We start from the raw sequence: 21,647 nt of genomic DNA, 5'->3' as shown, positions 1-21,647 counted from the left end.
GATGGAGGGGAGGTAGGATGGAGGAGGGAGGGGAGGTAGGATGGAGGAGAGAGGGGAGGTAGGATGGAGGAGGGAGGGGAGGTAGGATGGAGGAGGGAGGGGAGGTAGGATGGAGGGGAGGCAGGATGGAGGAGAGGTAGGATGGAGGAGGGAGGGGAGGTAGGATGGAGGATGGAGGAGAGGTAGGATGGAGGAGAGGTAGGATGGAGGAGGGAGGGGAGGTTGGATGGAGGAGGGAGGGGAGGTAGGATGGAGGGGAGGTAGGATGGAGGGGAGGTAGGATGGTAGGATGGAGGAGAGGTAGGATGGAGGAGGGAGGGGAGGTAGGATGGAGGAGGGAGGGGAGGTAGGATGGAGGAGGGAGGGGGAGGTAGGATGGAGGAGGGAGGGGAGGTAGGATGGAGGAGGGAGGGAGGAGAGGTAGGATGGAGGAGGGAGGGGAGGTAGGATGGAGGAGAGGTAGGATGGAGGAGGGAGGGGAGGTAGGATGGAGGAGGGAGGGGAGGTAGGATGGAGGAGAGGTAGGATGGAGGAGAGGTAGGATGGAGGGGAGGTAGGATGGAGGAGGGAGGGGAGGTAGGATGGAGGAGAGGTAGGATGGAGGGGAGGTAGGATGGAGGAGGGAGGGGAGGTAGGATGGAGGAGGGAGGGGAGGTAGGATGGAGGAGAGAGGGGAGGTAGGATGGAGGAGAGAGGGGAGGTATGATGGAGGAGAGAGGGGAGGTAGGATGGAGGAGGGAGGGGAGGTAGGATGGAGGGAGGGAGGGGAGGTAGGATGGAGGAGAGGTAGGATGGAGGAGAGGTAGAATGGAGGAGGGAGGGAGGAGGGAGAAGAGGTAGGAGAGAGGGGAGGTAGGATGGAGGAGAGGTAGGATGGAGGAGGGAGGGGAGGTAGGATGGAGAAGGGAGGGGAGGTAGGATGGAGGAGGGAGAGGAGGTAGGATGGAGGAGAGGTAGGATGGAGGAGGGGGAGGTAGGATGGAGGAGAGGTAGGATGGAGGAGGGAGGGGGAGGTAGGATGGAGGAGCAGGAGGGTGGAGGAGGGAGGGAAGGTAGGATGGAGGAGGGAGGGGAGGTAGGATGGAGGAGCGAGGGGAGGTAGGATGGAGGAGAGAGGGGAGGTATGATGGAGGAGAGAGGGGAGGTAGGATGGAGGAGGGAGGGGAGGTAGGATGGCGGAGGGAGGGGAGGTAAGATGGAGGAGAGGTAGGATGGAGGAGGGAGGGGGAGGTAGGATGGAGGAGAGGTAGGATGGAGGAGGGAGGGGGAGGTAGGATGGAGGAGCAGGAGGGTGGAGGAGGGAGGGAAGGTAGGATGGAGGAGGGAGGGGAGGTAGGATAGAGGAGCGAGGGGAGGTAGGATGGAGGAGAGGGGGGAGGTATGATGGAGGAGAGAGGGGAGGTAGGATGGAGGAGGGAGGGGAGGTAGGATGGAGGAGGGAGGGCTCGTATAGAAGAACGACTCTGACTTCTTTTGTTGCAAGAGGTTATTCATTATTCACGTGATCTGAAAAAATGAGTGATCTGAAAAGTCAACTGCACAGCTGTCATCAAGCAGCAAGTCTAAGGCATAAATTATTAATGATTCTGGAAAGATAAAGGGAGGAGAATGAGAGAAAATGATAACAAGAGAGGGTCGGTGTGTGGGGAAAGCTGGCATCGACAGGGTAAAAAGGTTTCTCTGCTCTGACACGGCTTGAGTCAAACTCCATCTTTACTGGCTTAGACTGGAGTGGGCTTTATGCACTCTCCACACAATTCAGCAGTCAATTAACATTATACAGCAGTGTTTTTAAGTCTACAGCAGTGTTTTAATGTCATGTATTGTGGAAAGATTTACATCTAAATCCATTACGTGATTTGCGATACAATATCTTCAGAACGATGCTCAAGATTGTCTATAAAGTAAAGATGGCTATGGACCAGTGTCTCTCTATGGGTCTCTCTTAACGTGATGCCTACCTTCCTTCTCAAGAGGAATGGGGGACTTTCCAGTCAGCCTGCTCTGGGTCTGGGATGTCCAATGTGCACATGATGTGATCTAGAATTTAGTTCTGAAGCTCTTGTTCTTTTCAGGCCTGTTTAACATTGCAAGTCCCCTGTGTGTGTGTGTGTGTGTGTGTGTGTGTGTGTTTGTGTTTGTGTGCATGCATGCATGCATGCATGTTGGTGTGTGTGCCTGGGGGCTGTCAAGCCAGAAGAATGGGCTGAGCCAGTGGCCAATGCCCGTCTGCATGCAGCCAGTGACATCACATCAGAGCCAGGCAAGCACAGGCCAAATGAGAGTGGACGTTATTGTGGATTATAATGCCTTGAAAGCTTTCCATTAGCGCTGCTGGGAGGGCTGAGATGGGGCTGAGAGTGGCCCTGAACAGCACGGCTCCTTTAAGGAAAGACCCAACACTCCCCCACGAGGCTGACTTATAAAGGTGGGGGTCAGACTCTGTCTGAATCCCAAATAACACTTTATTTAAAATATAGTGCACTACCTTTGACCAGATCCCTATGAGTCCTGGTCAAAAGTAGTGCACCATAAAGGAATTGGGTTATTTGTGACACAGCTCTGACTGACTACAAGGTTGTCTGCTCATTTAAAGACATGTTTATCTGCTTGATTTACCATTACATATCACTACACTATTTGGATGTGAGCTGTCACTCACTCAGCCTGAAGAAAAGAGGGGTTGGTCCTTCTGCTCAGCTTGCAGTCTACTGTATATCTTAGTCGGATTCCTTAGGTCTCACTGCTGCAGACACTGACAGACAGGCCCTTTTACACATTCCTTCTCATAGTATATTCTGTGTCATCATATTTCACAAAGCATAGATACAAACTTCATAACATGGGCGAGAAAAAGTATAATGCGAAAAAGCTTTTTATTTGTCCAAATCCTTTTACCTTGTCTACAGTCGCACAATTTCTATCTCAGTGTCATGTAGGCTTTGTTTCATCTTTATTTTAAGTGCTGTTTAATGTGAGATGAATTCTGACTGTGGTACTAAAAGGATTAACTTTGGTTAAAAGGATTAGTGCACAATTGGCCCAGTGTCGTCCGGATTAGGGTTTGGCTGGGGTAGGCCGCCATTGTAAATAAGAATTTGTTCTTAACTGACTTGCCTAGTTAAATAAAGATGAAAGAAATAAAGATACATTTTAATCTCCCAGAGATCTCCCTGGGGTTCATCTCAACCTTATTTAATTACACAGCACATTACATTTCTGATCTTCACATACAGAGCACATCATGGTATTTCAACCCCCCCCCCACCACTTTCTTTCCATATCTGTAAAAATCCTGTCTATGCAAACAGCATGTCATTTGCAGCGAGAGAGAGAGATAGATAGGGAGAGAGAGAAAGAGGTAGAGAGAGAGCAGCAGAAGATGTTGCTTTGTGATACAATTAAACAGGCCTGATTGCAGATATGAATACGTTTGAGAAATTCATAGGATCCATTTCACAAACGTCCAAGCCAAGTGTTTGCGCGTAGGGGAGTTATAAGAGAAGAGAGATAAACAACTTTAGGAAGGAAGGAGAACAAAATCAGCTCTTGATAAAATACTAATGCAGAGGCGTTCAAGTAAAGTAACTTTTAGTGTTCTGATTTAATGAATGATTTGAGCGGTGGCGGTGCATGTGGGGTGGGGAGACAGATGCTGGGGTAACTGAAGCCTGCTCTAATGGCCGTTCAGGGGGCTGTGTGACTGAAGCTTGCTCTAATGGCCGTTCAGGGAGCTGTGTGACTGAAGCCTGCTCTAATGGTCGTTCAGGGGGCTGTGTGACTGAAGCTTGCTCTAATGGCCGTTTAGGGGGCTGTGTGACTGAAGCATGCTCTATTGGCCGTTCAGAAGCTTGCTCTAATGGCTGTTCAGGGAGCTGTGTGACTGAAGCCTGCTCTAATGGTCGTTCAGGGGGCTGTGTGACTGAAGCTTGCTCTAATGGCCGTTCAGGGGGCTGTGTGACTGAAGCTTGCTCTTATGGCCGTTCAGGGGCCTGTGTGACTGAAGCCTGCTCTAATGGCCGTTTAGGGGGCTGTGTGACTGAAGCTTGCTCTAATGGCCATTCAGGGGGCTGTGTGACTGAAGCTTGCTCTATTGGCCGTTTAGGGGGCTGTGTGACTGAAGCCTGCTCTATTGGCCGTTCAGGGGGCTGTGTGACTGAAGCCTGCTCTAATGGCCGTTCAGGGGGCTTTGTGACTGAAGCTTGCTCTAATGGCCGTTCAGGGGGCTTTGTGGTCATGTGTCTGACTGAGGCAGGATCAAAGCAGTGTAATGCCAGGGACCAGGCCGTGAGCAGAGTGGAGTGGCGACACACAGCCGGTAAGTACTTCCACAGCCCCAAAGTGTCAGGACCCGGTTACGAACCTGGGTCTCCGGAGTGAGAAACAGTCACTTAACCAACTGAGCCACGAATAGTCAGCAGAACCCAGAAGATGAGGCAGACACAGCAGTACTTAAGACGGTGTATTTAATAAAGTAAAAAGGAGAAGTCCTTAAATACAAAAATGGCAAATCCAAAAGGTGGTAGGAATAGCACAAAAAAGCCTCAAGAGATACTCAAAAACAGAATTCCACAAGAGCATCCACCGGAATCGACAAGAATACACAGAACACTAGGGCTGGGTGCTAACATACAAACACAGAGCACAGAACTGAGGGAAACTAAGGGTTTAAATACAATCAGGGGAAACGAGGCACAGGTGCAAATAATAATGGGGAACAAGGGAAAAAAAACATAAGGTCAAAAAGCACAATGGGGGCATCTAGTGACCAAAACCCGGAACAACCCTGGCCAAATCCTGACAGAATCCCCCTAGGAACGGCTCCTGACGTTCCTACCAGCTCTCTCAGGGTGGAGGGCCCTGAACTGACGAATGAGGTCAGGGTCCAGGATGTCTTTGGCAGGAACCCAGGAGCGCTCCTCGGGACCGTAGCCTTCCCAGTCCACCAGATACTGCCAGGACCGCTGCACCCGGCGGGAATCCAGTATCCGATGGACGGTATAAACCGGCTGGCCTCCAATGACACGAGGCGGAGGGGGAGGTCTGTCTGCCGGGACAAGGGGAGAAAAAACAACAGGTTTTAACAATGAAATGTGAAATGTGGGATTAATCTTAAGGGATCTGGGTAAGTGTAGGCGATAAGAAACTGGGTTAACTCTCCTGGCAACCTTGAAGGGACCGATGTATTTTTGGGACAGCTTGCGAGACTCCACCCGTAGAGGTAAGTCTCTTGTGGAGAGCCAGACTCTCTGGCCGGGGCGCAGGGTAGGCCCGGGACGGCGACGTCTGTTGGCTTGTTGTTGGTACCTCTGTGAGGAACGCATAAGATTAAGACGGGTCTTCCTCCACATAAGCCGACAGCGTCTGACGAACTTCAAGGCTGAAGGCACTCTGACTTCTGCCTCCTGGTCCGGGAACAATGGAGGAGCATAGCCAAACTGACACTCGTGCGGGGACATACCAGTGGAGGAGGAGCGCAAGGTGTTGTGCGCGTATTCGGCCCAAACAATAAAGGATGACCATGTGGACGGGTTGTCACGAGTCATACATCGGAGGGTGGTTTCCAGCTCTTGATTCATCCTCTCTGTTTGGCCGTTGGACTCCGGATGGTACCCTGAAGATAGACTGGCAGAAGCCCCCATGAGTTGGCAGAAGGCCTTCCAAAACCTTGAGGCGAACTGGGGACCTCTGTCAGAAACCATATCTTGAGGAATGCCGAAGACTCGGAACACATGATTAATTACCAACTCAGCCTTTTCCTTGGCAGAAGGTAACTTAGTCAGAGGGACGAACCTGGCCGCCTTTGAAAACCTGTCGATTATGACTAGGATAGTAGTATTGCCATGGGATGGAGGAAGTCCAGTAATAAAGTCCAATGAGATATGGGACCAGGGTCTGTGGGGAACAGGTAAAGGGTGAAGGAGTCCTTGAGGGCGGAGGTGAGAAGATTTGCCCTGGCAGCACACGGGACAGGCATTGACGAAAGTGGCAACGTCTTCTCTTATGGTAGGCCACCAGAACTTACGCTGGATGAACTCCAAGGTACGACCTACGCCCGGATAACAGGTGAGGCGAGAGGAGTGCCCCCACAGAAGGACCTGAGTCCTCACTGCCTTGGGGATAAACAACCGATTGGCAGGACCTCCTTTCGGGTCCGGTTCGCTAGCTTGAGCACGTCTCACGGTATCCTCAACTTGCCACGAGATCGGAGCCACAATCTTAGCAGCAGAAAGGACAGGCATGTCCGTGTCATCTCGAATGGCAGGAGCGTAGACTCGGGACAGGGCATCCGGTTTGAGATTCTTCGACCCGGGCCGATAGGTGAGGATAAACTGGAATCGATTGAAGAAAAGAGACCATCTAGCTTGTCTAGAGTTCAACCGCTTCGCCTGCTGGATATACTCCAGATTTTTGTGGTCCGTAAGCACTTGAAACGGGTGAGAAGCCCCCTCGAGCCAGTGTCTCCATTCCTTCAATGCCATCTTAACCGCTAGGAGTTCACGATCCCCACATCGTAGTTCCTCTCAGTCGGGGTAAGCCGGTGTGAGAAGAAAGCGCACGGATGAAGCTTCTTGTCTTCACCCCTCTGAGACAGGACAGCTCCAACACCAACCTCTGATGCGTCTACCTCCACCACAAATGGTTCATCCGTAGTCGGTAGTATCAGGATGGGAGCAGAGAGAACGCGCTGCTTGAGTCCTTGGAAGGCCGTCTCAGCTTCTCTTCCCCACAAAAACCTTGCATTGCCACCCTTGGTTAAAGCTGAGAGAGGGGCTGCCACCAAGCTGAAGTTCTTGATGAACTTGCGGTAGAAGTTTGTGAAGCCCAGGAAACGCTGAACTTCCTTAACGGATTTGGGGGTGGGCCAATCCGCTACCGCCCCTACCTTCCTGGGGTCCATTTGGACTCGACCGGGTTCCACTACAAATCCCAGGAATTGTACTCGGGATGAATGGAATTCACATTTTTCCGGCTTAACGTACAGATGGCTGTCCAGGAGGCGTTTGAGTACTTGTCTGACATGCTTAGTGTGTTCTTGAAGGGAGCTCGAAAAGATGAGGATGTCATCCAAGTAAACGAACACAAATATGTTAAGCATATACCTAAGCACATCGTTTATGAGCGCTTGGAACACCGCTGGGGCGTTGGTCAGGCCGAAGGGCATCACCAAGTATTCATAGTGACCAGTAGGCGTGTTGAAAGCGGTCTTCCACTCGTCACCAGGTCTGATCCGCACAAGATGGTATGCGTTCCGCAGGTCAAGCTTAGTGAAAACAACTGCTTCCTGGAGCAGCTCGAAGGCTGTGGCCATAAGGGGTAGCGGGTAACGGTTACGGACGGTTATGGCATTGAGTCCCCGGTAGTCGATGCAAGGACGTAATCCACCGTCTTTCTTGGCCACAAAGAAAAACCCTGCTCCCGCCGGGAGGTGGATGGACGCATGAGGCCTGCTTCCAGAGCGTCCTTGATGTAGGTATCCATAGCAGCTCGTTCGGGTGGAGATAGGGAAAAGATCCGACCCCTGGGGGCAAGTGCCCGGAAACAGGTCGATGGGGCAATCGTAAGGTCTATGGGGTGGTAGCATGGTGGCCCTCTGTTTGCTAAACACCAGTTTGAGGTCATGGTAACACTCGGGAACTCGGGTCAGGTCGATGGATTCTAAAGACTCGGGAGTAGAACTCGGGGAATTCTGGAAAATACAAGTAGCTTGGCACGTAGGACCCCACTGCTTGATAGTGCCCACAGACCAGTCGATGTGAGGGTTATGGCTGTGAAGCCAGGGATATCCAAGGACGAGAGGGAACTCGGAACAGGAGATCAAATGAAAGTTCATCAATTCCTGGTGTTGTGAAACTGAAAGTCGCAAGGAGGTAGTGACATGAGTGACAAGTCCAGATCCCAAAGGGCTTCCATCCAATGTAGTGACCCTCATGGGTTCACTTAGAGGTTCAGAGGGAACGCCATTCTCCTTCGCCCAGACACCATCCATGAAGTTACATGCGGCTCCAGAGTCTACCAAGGCTTGAAGGTGAAGCTTGTGGTTGTCCCAGGAGAGGGTGACTGGAATGAGCAGACGGGAGTTGGACGGATGGGAGGAGGTTATGTTTCCCGTTACAGTTCCCCCGGTCTGTACGGGACAGAGCGTTTCCCTGGAGCCCGGGACACGTGGAACGGAAATGGCCCGGTTTGCCGCAATATAGACAGCGTCACTCCCTCATCCGGCGGTCTCTCTCAGCCTGGGAGATGCGTCCAATCTGCATGGGTTCCGATGGAGCCAGCGAGGATAAAGGTGGGGACTCGGAGCTGGGACTGATAGGGGCTAGAGGTCTACGGTTGAGTTCTCTCTCTCTCAGACGCTGGTCAATGCGTGAGGCCAACTTGATCAGGGACTCGAGATTGTCCGGTGGTTCCCGAGTGGCCAGTTCATCTTGGATAGTGTCGGAAAGGCCTTTCAGAAAGCACACCGTGAGCGCCTCGTTGTTCCAGCCACTTGCTGCTGCCACCGTGCGGAACTGGATGGCATAGTCCGTCACGCTGCGCCATCCTTGGTGGAGAGTCAGGAGCTGTTTGGCTGAGTCAGAACCACTGCTTGGGCCTTGAAACACTCGTTTGAATTCCTCAGCAAAGGCAGAGTAGCTGGCACAGCAGGAACTATGGGCATCCCACACAGCAGTAGCCCAGGCCAGGGCTTTTTCCGACAGCAGGGTGATGATATAAGCGATCTTAGACCGGTCGGTGGGAAACGACGAGGGTTGTAGCTCAAAGGAGAGAGAACATTGGGTGAGAAACCCTTTACAAGCACTTGGATCACCTGAGAACCGTTGGGGAGGTGGAAGACGAGGTTCAGCCAGGGGGTTAACTGCCATGGGTACGTGAATCTGAGGTACTGGGACGGGAACTGTTGCCGGGGTAAGACGATCAGATATTTGCTTAATGGAAGTCAGCATCTCCGACAGAAGATGACAATGTCTAGCCATTAAGGCCTCTTGCTGAACCAGGGCGGCTTCGTGGCGTTGGACAGTCTCCTGGTGGTGGGACAGCATGGCAAAAATGTCCTGGGAACTGGCTGCCTCTGGGTTCATTTTTGGCTCTGTGTTTCTGTCAGGACCCGGTTACGAACCTGGGTCTCCGGAGTGAGAAACAGTCACTTAACCAACTGAGCCACGAATAGTCAGCAGAACCCAGAAGATGAGGCAGACACAGCAGTACTTAAGACGGTGTATTTAATCAAGTAAAAAGGAGAAGTCCTTAAATACAAAAATGGCAAATCCAAAAGGTGGTAGGAATAGCACAAAAAGCCTCAAGAGATACTCAAAAACAGAATTCCACAAGAGCATCCACCGGAATCGACAAGAATACACAGAACACTAGGGCTGGGTGCTAACATACAAACACAGAGCACAGAACTGAGGGAAACTAAGGGTTTAAATACAATCAGGGGAAACGAGGCACAGGTGCAAATAATAATGGGGAACAAGGGAAAAAACATAAGGTCAAAAAGCACAATGGGGGCATCTAGTGACCAAAACCCAGAACAACCCTGGCCAAATCCTGACACAAAGGCCCTTTCCTTTCTGCCTTGGCTCATGCAAAGCTTTAGAGAGGAGAGAGCCCCCCTGAAAAACTGCCATGTTGGCTATAAGTCACCCACGTGAATGGAGGCACGCACGCACGCACACACACACGCACACACACACACACACACACACACACACACACACACACACACACACACACACACACACACACACACACACACACACACACACACACACACACACACACACACACACACACACACACACACACACACACACACACACACACACACAACAAACAATGCAATGGACACCAGTGAATTGAATCAATGTTGTGCAGTCATAGCAAAGAAGCGTTACCCCAGCCCTTCCCAAATATTGTCATTCTGACTAGGCCTAGGCAGCTTTGACATTTAAAAAAAATATATTTAACCTTTATTTAATGAGGCAAGTCAGTTAAGAACAAATTCTTTACAACGACGGCCTACCCCAGGCCAATTGTGCACCGCCCTATAGGAGTCCCAATCACGGCCGGATGTGATACAGCTGAAGGCAGCTGAACTGAAGGCAGCTGAACTGAAGGAAGCTGAACTGAAGGCAGCTGAACTGAAGGCAGCTGAACTCTGGATAAGAGCGTCTGCTAAATGACTTAAATGTAATGTAATGTAACTGAAGGAAGCTGAACTGAAGGCAGCTGAACTGAAGGCAGCTGAACTGAAGGCAGCTGAACTGAAGGAAGCTGAACTGAAGGCAGCTGAACTGAAGGAAGCTGAACTGAAGGCAGCTGAACTGAAGGAAGCTGAACTGAAGGCAGCTGAACTGAAGGCAGCTGAACTGAAGGAAGCTGAACTGAAGGCAGCTGAACTGAAGGCAGCTGAAAGCTGAAGGCAGCTGAACTGAAGGCAGCTGAAAGCTGAAGGCAGCTGAACTGAAGGCAGCTGAACTGAAGGAAGCTGAACTGAAGGCAGCTGAACTGAAGGAAGCTGAACTGAAGGCAGCTGAACTGAAGGCAGCTGAAAGCTGAAGGCAGCTGAACTGAAGGCAGCTGAAAGATGAAGGCAGCTGAACTGAAGGCAGCTGAAAGATGAAGGCAGCTGAACTGAAGGCAGCTGAAAGATGAAGGCAGCTGAACTGAAGGCAGCTGAACTGAAGGAAGCTGAACTGAAGGCAGCTGAACTGAAGGCAGCTGAAAGCTGAAGGCAGCTGAACTGAAGGCAGCTGAAAGATGAAGGCAGCTGAACTGAAGGCAGCTGAAAGATGAAGGCAGCTGAACTGAAGGCAGCTGAAAGATGAAGGCAGCTGAACTGAAGGCAGCTGAAAGATGAAGGCAGCTGAACTGAAGGCAGCTGAAAGATGACGGCAGCTGAAAGATGAAGGCAGCTGAAAGATGAAGGCAGCTGAAAGATGAAGGCAGCTGAAAGATGAAGGCAGCTGAAAGCTGAAGGCAGCTGAACTGAAGGCAGCTGAAAGATGAAGGCAGCTGAAAGATGAAGGCAGCTGAAAGATGAAGGCAGCTGAAAGATGAAGGCAGCTGAACTGAAGGCAGCTGAAAGATGAAGGCAGCTGAAAGCTGAAGGCAGCTGAACTGAAGGCAGCTGAAAGATGAAGGCAGCTGAAAGCTGAAGGCAGCTGAAAGATGAAGGCAGCTGAACTGAAGGCAGCTGAACTGAAGGCAGCTGAACTGAAGGCAGCTGAACTGAAGGCAGCTGAAAGATGAAGGCAGCTGAACTGAAGGCAGCTGAAAGATGAAGGCAGCTGAACTGAAGGCAGCTGAAAGATGAAGGCAGCTGAACTGAAGGCAGCTGAAAGATGAAGGCAGCTGAACTGAAGGCAGCTGAACTGAAGGAAGCTGAACTGAATGCAGCTGAAAGATGAAGGCAGCTGAAAGCTGAAGGCAGCTGAACTGAAGGCAGCTGAAAGCTGAAGGCAGCTGAACTGAAGGCAGCTGAAAGCTGAAGGCAGCTGAACTGAAGGCAGCTGAAAGCTGAAGGCAGCTGAAAGATGAAGGCAGCTGAACTGAAGGCAGCTGAAAGATGAAGGCAGCTGAAAGCTGAAGGCAGCTGAACTGAAGGCAGCTGAAAGATGAAGGCAGCTGAACTGAAGGCAGCTGAAAGATGAAGGCAGCTGAACTGAAGGCAGCTGAACTGAAGGCAGCTGAAAGATGAAGGCAGCTGAACTGAAGGCAGCTGAAAGATGAAGGCATGTGGGGAGCAACAGCAGTGTTGCAGAACAGGAGGCATATCTCAGGTCACTGCTATCGTATAGCCATGTATATTTAATAGGCAGAACAACAACAATAAACAGCTGTGTAACCTGGCCATGCAGCTAACCGATTCAGCATGGCTCTGCAGGGTTACACTCAAAGATGTGTGACAAGGATTTATTTTTTTATCTCTCCTGAAAATAACAATTAAAAAATTTGAAAGAAAAATGTCTTTATTAGGATGTGCGATTGACTAAGGAATTACAGTGATATAGATGAGTAATACAATGTTGAAGTTATAAAGTGTTTATAACTGAATTGTATTTATATATACAGTATAATCTCTCCATGGAGAGATTCCCCCTTTTTCTTAATTTCTCCTTAGTTACCTCTTAGAGAACGTACACCCAGTGGACCATTTACCAGCCAGCCAGCCATTTCAGCCCAACTTAGTGTGAAGGAGCAGGCTCCCAGGAGCCCCTAACAGACTGCCTCTGCTACCACTCCTGCCTGCCCCAAACCGAATGATGCGTCTGATTTCAAACCGATATTCTTCTGATATGCTGGCCTTGATTTGCTTCTTTGATTGGATGGTGTTTCCCATTTAATCTCAGAGTATTATAATCTAAAGGAGAGGTGTAGTAATTGACCACAGAGTCAATTAGCAGGAACCTCACAGTTTCCTCTTCAATTCATAGTTCCTTTTTAGCACTGATTACCTAAATAATGCGTAGAAATTGCCCACAGAGTTAATTGGGAAAATGTTGAATACCACAGGCTCTTCCTATTGCACAAGTAAAAGGAGAGAAGCTCCCCATAGTCAAGTATTAACCCATAGATCACATTTTCTCAAGAATCTCCCTGCTTCAGTAGGTTTATAGATATTTAGAATTGTGTAGAAGGAAGTGCCTTCTTGTACTTCCCAAATTGTGCTGAAGTATTCAGACCCCTTGACGTTTTAAACATTTTGTTATGTTACAGCCTTATTCTAAAATTGATTAAATTGTTTTTTTCCCCCTCATCAATCTGCACAGAATACCCCATAATGACAAAGCAAAAACTGGTTATTATACATTTTTGCAAATGTATAAAAAAAACTGAAATATCACATTTACATAGGTATTCAGACCCTTTACTCAGTACTTTGTTGCAGCACCTTTGGCAGCGGTTACAGCATTGAGTCTTTTTGGGTATGACGCTACAAGCTTGGCACAACTGTATTTGGGGAGTTTCTCCCATTCTTCTCTGCAGATCCTCTCAAGCTCTATCAGGTTGGATGGGGTGCATCCCTGCACATCTATTTTCAGGTCTCTTCAAATATGTTAGATCGGGTTCAAGTCTGGCTGGGCCACTCAAGGACATTCGGATACTTGTCCCGAAGCCAGTCCTGCGCTGCCTTGGCAGTGTGCTTCGGGTTGTTGTCCTGTTTCAAGGTGAACCTTCACCCAAGTCTGTGGTCTTGAGTGCTCTGGAGTAGGTTTTCAACAAGTATCTCTGGTCTCCCAGTCCCTGCCGTGGAAAAACAACCCCACACCATGATGCTGCCACCACCATGCTTCACCGTAGGGATGGTGCCAGGTTTCCTCCAGACATGACACTTGGCATTCAGGCCAAAGAGTTCAATCTTGGTTTAATCAGACCAGAGAATCTTGTTTCTCATCTTCTGAGAGTTTTTATGTGCCTTTTGGCAAACTCCATGCGGGCTATCATGTGCCTTTTACTGAGGAGTGGCTTCCCCTCTGGCCACTCTACCATAAAGGCCTGATTGGTGGAGTGCTGCAGAGATGGTTGCCATTCTGGATGGTTCTCCCATATCCACAGAGGAACTCTAGAGCTCTGTCAGAGTGACCATCGGGTTCTTGGTCACCTCCCTGACAAAGGCCCTTCTCCCCAGATGGCTCGGTTTGGCCGGGTGGTTAGCTCTAGGAAGGGTCTTGGTGGTTCAAAGCTTCTTCCGTTTAAGAATGATGGAAGCCATTGTGTTCTTGGGGACCTTCAATGCTGCAGAAATGTTTTGGTACCCTTCCCCAGATCTGTGCCTCGAAACAATCCTGTCTCGGAGCTCTACGAACAATTCTACGGACAATTCCTTTGACCTCAGGGCTTGGTTTTTGCTCTGACATGCACTGTCAACTGTGGGACCTTATAGAGACAGGTGTGTGCCTTTCCAAATCCTATCCAATCAATTGAATGTACCTCAGGTGGAGTCCAATCAAGTTGTAATAACATCTCAAGGATGATAAATGCTAACAGGATGCACCTGAGCTTATGTAAAAAGCTATTTGTTTTTTATTTTAAATACATTTGCAAATTAAAAAAACAACTACTTGTTTTTGCTTTGTCATTATGGGGTATTGTGTGTAGATTGCTGAGGATTTTATTTGATTTAATTCATTTTAGAATAAGGCTGTAAAGTTACAAAATGTGGAAAAAGTCAAGGGGTCTGAATACTTTCCGAAGGCACAGTGAGCTCAAAAAGTACTGGGACAGTGTCACATTTTGTTGTTTTGACTCTGTACTCCAGCACTTTGGATTTGAAAGAAAAGAATGACCACGAGGTTAAAGTGCATACTGTCAGCTACACTATTTTGTCTCCCCCCATTTTAAATTAAAGTAGTCAAAAGTTGAGTATTTGATCCCTTATTCCTAGTGCACAATGATTACAATAAGATTGTGACTCAACAAACTTGTTGGATGCATTCATGTATTGTGTCATTTTGGAGTCACTTATTGTGTAAGAATATAATATGTTTCTAAACACTTCTACATTAATGTGGATGCTACCATGATTACAGATGGTGCTGAATGAATCATGAATAATGATACACTATATATAAACAAGTATGTGGACACCCCTTCAAAGTAGTGTATTTGGCTATTTCAGCCACACGCGTTGCTGACAGGGGTATAAAGTCAAGCATACAGCCATGAACTCTCCATAGACAAACATTGGCAGTAGAATGGCCTTCCTAAAGTGCTCAGTGACTTTCAAAGTGGCACCTTCATAGGATGCCACCTTTCCAACAAGTCAGTTCATCAAATTTCTGCCCTGCTAGAGCTGCCCCGGTCAACTCTAAGTGCTGTTATTGTAAAGTCGAAATGTCTAGGAGCAACAATGGCTTGGTCGCAAAGTGGTAGGCCACACAAGCTCACAGAACAGGACTGCCAAGTGCTGAAGAGCGTAGCGCGTAAAAATTGTCTGTCCTTGGCTGCAACACTCCAAACTGCCTCTGGAAGCAACGTCAACACAATAACTGTTCGTTGGGAGCTTCATGAAATGGGTTTCCATGGCCGAGAAGCCGCACAAAAGACTAAGATCACCATGTGCAATGCCAAGCGTCGGCTGGAGTGGTGTAAAGCTCACATCCATTGGGCTCTGGAGCAGTGGAAACGCGTTCTCTGTCGTGATGAATCACGCTTCAACATCTGGCAGTCCGACGGACGAATCTGGGTTTAGAGGATGCCAGGATAACGCTACCTGCCCCAATCCATAGAGCCAACAGTAAAGTTAGGTGGAGCAGGAATACTGGTCTGGGCTGTTTTTCATGGTTCGGGCTAGGCCCCTTAGTTCCAGCGAAGGGAAATCTTAACGCTACAGCATACCATGACATTCTAGATGATTCATTGCTTCCAACTTTGTGGCAACAGTTTGGGGAAGGCCCTTTCCTGTTTCAGCATGACAATGCCCTGTGTACAAAGAGAGGTCCATACAGAAATGGTTTGTTGAGAGCAGTGTGGAAGAACTTGACTGGCCTGCACATAGCCCTGACCTCAACCCCATCGAACACCTTTGGGATGAATTGGAACGCTGACTGCAAGCCAGGCCTAATCACCCAACATCGTTGCCTGACCTGACTAATGCTCGTGGCTGAATGGAAGCAAGTCTCCACAGCAATGTTACAACATCTAGTGGAAAGCCTTTGAAGAAAAGTGGAGGCTGTTATAACAGCAAAGGGGGACCAACTCCATATTATTGCCAATGATTTTGAAATGAGATGTTCGACAAGAATATGTCCCCATACTTTTGGTCATGTAGTGTTTCATACTCCCAAGACATGCTGACCTCTCACCATTACAATAACAGCGTAGGTAAGCATTTAAGGGCGGGAATGATATTAATGCCTCTGTAACATTCTCTGTAACTTTCATGATTATCTGTAATCATGGTAGCATCCACATGAATATAAAAGTATTCAGAAACATATTCTATTCTTATTTACAATAAAAGTGACTCCAAAATGACACAATACATTATCTACCATTAATATCTATTGGGCATTAAATACGTACAAAAAGTGCTGTAATTTCTAAACAGTTCATCCAATATGTATAATTTCAAATCCAAAGTGCAGAGCCAAAACAACAAATGTGTCACTGTCCCAATACTTTTGTAGCTCACTGTAGGAAGAATTGTGAGTGTCACTGTCAAGGTAGGTTTTAGGAATAGCATTTTGAAGGGCAGGACTAGTTTTGACAGGGATAAAGAGAGATTCCCAAGTGGACTGAATTAATGGAGCTCCAGGACTCACAAGGGAACACCCTGACCCTCCCTGGGCCCATTTTGTAAAAGCTTTGCCCTTCATACGGCCCATTCCAAACAATTAAATGGAGGGGCTCTGCTGCTGTGTGTCAGTGTGTTTGTGCGCATTTCTGTGTACTTTGGTGAAGGCTACCGTGCCATGTTGTCTGGCCCCTTTTTTCACATCTTTCAGCAGGCCTTAATGGCTGCTTTATCCCGCAGAGTAGAGAGTAAACAGCACCCAAGGCACAGGGAAGCCCAGATGATGAAGCAGGCCTCACTGTTTCCTGGACACTAGCATCTGCCTGTTGGCTTGTTGTCTGGGGCCGTTGGGGGTAACACACAACAATATATCCATACTGACTGTCACTGTACTGCGCTTCCTCTACCAACTTCTGCTCTGCTCACCTGTTTGTAAATCGGCATATTAATGACAATTACCAGTTTTTAGTTGTTCCCCAATCAATACAGACTGAGAGGGGACTTTAATTGACAGGGATAGACACACGGTTGTCTGTCGGCTGTGTCTCTGAGACTGACACACTGTCTGGCTGTGATCAATAATCTACTGTGTGTCTCGATTCACAGACAGGGACTACAGTCAAGACCGGCCTCTCTCTCTGCTATGGTGTGCACGCCAAAGTTGCCGTGCACAGTGCACACCAGCCCCGTCTCCCCGGCATGTCCCCAAGGTGGAAGCATTGGAGATGTTACATGTAATCCGGCTGTCAACTCAATTTTGACAGCCGGATCACAATTCCAGTGTTTTGTGATGCTGACATTCTATGTTCGGGGTTCCACTGTCTTGTTGGAAGTGGAGGCTTTTAGCTTTTCAGAAAAAAACTCTTTATCTGTTTAAGTGCTCGCTCATGTGTTAAAACATCTATTAGACCTGTCACAGACGTTTTCCAGCACCTTCCTATCTCCTCTATGTGACAGACAGACAGACAGACAGACAGACAGACAGACAGACAGACAGACAGGCAGGCAGGCAGGCAGGCAGGCAGGCAGGCAGGCAGGCAGACAGGCAGGCAGGCAGGCAGACAGGCAGTCAGGCAGACAGGCAGACAGGCAGTGTGGCAGAGTTACATACCCTGAAATATCTTTCATGTAGGTATTGGTGAGTAATATCACAATCTGCATTTTGAGCATGTATGCCTAAATCTATAAAATATAACTTCATAATACAGAATAACATTTTATTTTTCAAAACACTTAAATTGACTTTGCTTATTGACTTTCCTGCTATTTTCTAAATATATCAGATGTCATTCAAAGTTTTCTAAATAAAAGTCTATCATCAACACAAAATGCTGTATTTTCAGTACAGCTCATAATGGCCCACAGGCTTCCTATCCACTGGCCTCCTTTCCAAGCAGTGATGTTGTGAGAAGAGAAGGCTGTAGCTGGGTGGGGCGGTGGTTGGGAGGAGAGCTGTGAGTTGCGGTGGCCAGGCAGATCACATTCTCCTGGTGATCATTAATGTTTCAGGCCATGCCAGAGGGGGAATGGTAGAGTCACTGCACTGCCAGAGACACAGGGAGACCCTGCCGAGATCACTTTCCTCTACTGGTCCATTGTCATCTGGGAAGAATCCTAACAGTAGGCCTACACAGTGGCAATCATGGCAATAGCCATGACAACCTAACCTAGTCCATCCTTTGACTGTTTCAGGGCACTTTTCAAGACAGATAATCAGTTTGTCACATTTCACTAGGCCATATGATATGATTTGACAGCCACAACAATAAAGTTTCCAATAACACAGTTGGTTGATATAATGATAACGTGAATAATATTGACAGTTTATTACATAAGTGGATAACCAACACTTTACCAGAACTACAAATGCAATTTCACTTTTCAGCAGCTCATCTTACTTGTGTCTGTCTCAGTGTATTCCATGTGTCACCTTTATAAAATTGCTTGAGATGAACAAGCATTGGTCACAAACACAATAGCTAGAGTACTCTCATTGTCTATGTGTTTTAACATATCTCATCAAGCTCTTCAAATCACTGTACAAACTGATTTATATTCTTAAATCACGAGCTGAATTTATCTTACACATACAGCACCAGTCAAAAGTTTGGACACACCTACTCATTCAAGAGTTTTCTTTATTTTTACTATTTTCTACATTGTAGAATAATAGTGAAGACATCAAAACTATGAAATAACACATATGGAATCATGTAGTAACCAAAAAAGTGTTAGACAAATCAAAATATATTTGAGATTCTTCAAAGTAGCCACCCTTTTCCTTGATGACAGCTTTGCACACTCTTGGCATTCTCTCAACCAGTTTCATCCGCAATCCACAAATCAATCCACAAATCAACAATTCTCACAATCACCTCACACAATCACCTCACACACCTCACACAATCACCTCAAGTTTCAGCATGCTAATGCACGGCCCCATGTCCCAAGGATCTGTACACAATTCCTGGAAGCTGAAATCTCCCAGTTCTTCCATGGCCTGCATACTAACCAGACATGTTACCCATTAAGCATGTTTGGGATTCTCTGGATCGACGTGTACGACAGCCTGTTCCAGTTCCCACCAATATCCAACAACTTCGCACAGTCATTGAAGAGGAGTGGGACAATATTCCAGAAGCAACAACGAACTATCTAATCAACTCTATGTGAAGGAGATGTGTTGCGCTGCATGAGGCAAATGGTGGTCACACCAGATACTGACTGGTTTTCTGATCGTCACCCCTACTTTTTCTTTTTAAAGGTATCTGTGACCAACAGATGAATATCAGTATTCCCAGTCATGTGAAATCCATAGATCAGGGCCTAATTCATTTATTTCAATTGACTGATTTCCTGTAACTCAGTAAAATCTTTGAATTTTGTTACATTTCTAAGTATTTTGCTGTCTCAGTCTGCATCATCTCAATGTATAGTGAAAACGAAGGACCCAATGTGTCATTGTGGTTGTCTTTGATATCGCGAGAGTAGAGTGCTTGTCCTACTTTCTTTTATAAAGTTCTTTTAAAGTTCTTTCATACTTTCTTTTATAAAGTTCTTTTATAAAGTTATCCTCTACAACTGATTATTTTCAAATTCCCTCTTTCCCCTCTCCTTTCCAGATATTTCTTAGACCTACAGAGATTTTTCATACAGTTGCAAGAAAAAGTATGGAATTCCCTGGATTTCTGCATAAATTGGTCGTAAATTTTGATCACAACGATGGACAAACACAGGTTGCATAAACAAATAACACACAAATGATTGTATTTTTCTTGTCTATATTGAATACATAATTTAAACATTCACAGTATAGGTTGGAAAAAGTATGTGAACACCTAGGCTAATGACTTCTCCAAAAGCTAACCTGGAGAACAATCAATGAGACAAGATTGAGATGTTGGTTAGAGCTGCCCTGCCATATAAAAAACACTCACAAAATGTGAGCTTGCTCTTCACAAGAAGCATTGCCTAATGTGAATCATGGCTCGAACAAAAGAGATCTCAGAAGACCTAAGTTTAAGAATTGTTGACTTGCATAAAACTGTTAAGGGTTACAGAAGTTTCTATAAAAGCCATGATGTTCATCAGTCCACACTAAGACAAACTGTCTATAAATGGAGAAAGTTCAGCACTGTTGCTACTCTCCCTAGGAGTGGCCACCGTGCAAAGATGATTGCAAGAGCACAGTGCAGAATGCTCAATGCAGTTATGAAGAGTCCTACATTGTCAGCTAAAGACTTATAGAAATCTCTGAACATGCTAACATCTCTGTAGACAAGTCTACGATATGTAAATCACTAAACAAGAAGGGTGTTCATGGGAGGACACCATGGAAGAAGTCACTGCTGTCCAAAAAAAAACATTGCTGCACATCTGAAGTTTGCAAAAGAGCACCTGGATGTTCCACAGCACTACTAGCAAAATATTCTGTGGACAGATTAAACTAAAGTTCAGTTGTTTGGAAGGAACACAACACTATGTGTGGAGAAAAAAAGGCCCAGCAGACAAACAACAAAACCTCATCCCAACTGTAGATTATGGTGGAGGGAGCATCATGGTTTGGAGCTGCTTTGCCGCCTCAGGACCTGGACAGCTTGCTATCATCGAAGCTCAACAGAAGTTGGGTGATGCAACAAGACAACGAACCAATGAATCAAATGAAGAAAATATGCCTTCTGGAGTGGCCCAGTCAGAGTACTGACCTCGACCCGATTGAGATGCTGTGGCATGACCTCAAAAGAGCGGTTCACACCTGACATCCCAAGAATATTGCTGAACTGAAACAGTTTTGTAAAGAGGAATGGTCCAAAATTCCTCCTGGCCGTTGTGCAGGTCTGATCCGAAACTACAGAAAATGTATGGTTGAGGTTATTGCTGCCAAAGGAGGGTCTACCAGTTGTTAAATCCAAGGGTTCACATTTTCCCACCCTGTGCTGTGAATGTTTACAAGGTGTGTTCAATAAATACATGAAAACATATAATAGTTTGTGTGTTTTTAGTTTAAGTAGACTGTGTTGGTCTATTGTTGTAAATTTCACAACAAATTTATGTAGAAATCTAGGTAATTCCAAAGGGTTCACATAATTTTTCTGGAAACTGTATATTGTTGTAAGCAGCTTTGACATACAGTAAGCTCCATGTAACCGTCACAACAATCATCAGTCTCCAATTAAAGATGACTAAATCAGAGTCAACACAGCACACTGTCTCTGGGTGTATTTGCTTTGTGGCTTTTGTTCAGGGCTTTGCTTTCATCATGGCCCAATACAGAGAGCAAACCTATCCTAACCAGCAGCCACTGGCTAAATCCTACTGTTCAAACATGCTCCTGGCAATCCCTATCTATTTATCTCAACTAGCTACAGCCGTGTGTGTGTGTGTGTGTGTGTGTGTGTGTGTGTGTGTGTGTGTGTGTGTGTGTGTGTGTGTGTGTGTGTGTGTGTGTGTGTGTGTGTGTGTGTGTGTGTGTGTGTGTGTGTGTGTGTGTGTCCTGTCCTGTCCTGTCCTGTCCTGTCCTGTCTGTCTGTCTGTATGGGGCAGCAAACTGATATACCTTAGGCCAGTGCTCAGTACTGGTTCTTAAAGTAACAGAGTTTGTTATGCATTTGATGTACAAGATATGAACTTCACTTCCCTACAGGAGCCTACATTTGTGGTTAATTAAAACAAAACAAAACAAACCCAGGTTACCAGCATGCAGTTAGTTCTAGTGGTTTAAGATTGATTGACTCTCCCTGGACTCAACTAGAGCCTTCCAGACAGTTCTGTTGTCTGCCGTGACTATGTTGCACTGCTTTAATCCGATTATAGCTCAGACACATAGGGCTTGATAAGAGGTTTACTGACTGAGGTCTCTGGACAGTCCACCTTTTCCACAAGTCATTTCAAACCGCAACAGTAA

The sequence above is a fragment of the Oncorhynchus masou genome, chromosome 24 (genome assembly GCF_036934945.1).
Source record: "Oncorhynchus masou masou isolate Uvic2021 chromosome 24, UVic_Omas_1.1, whole genome shotgun sequence".
Classification (NCBI taxonomy): Eukaryota; Metazoa; Chordata; class Actinopteri; order Salmoniformes; family Salmonidae; genus Oncorhynchus; species Oncorhynchus masou.
This window is presented reverse-complemented; position numbering follows the sequence as displayed.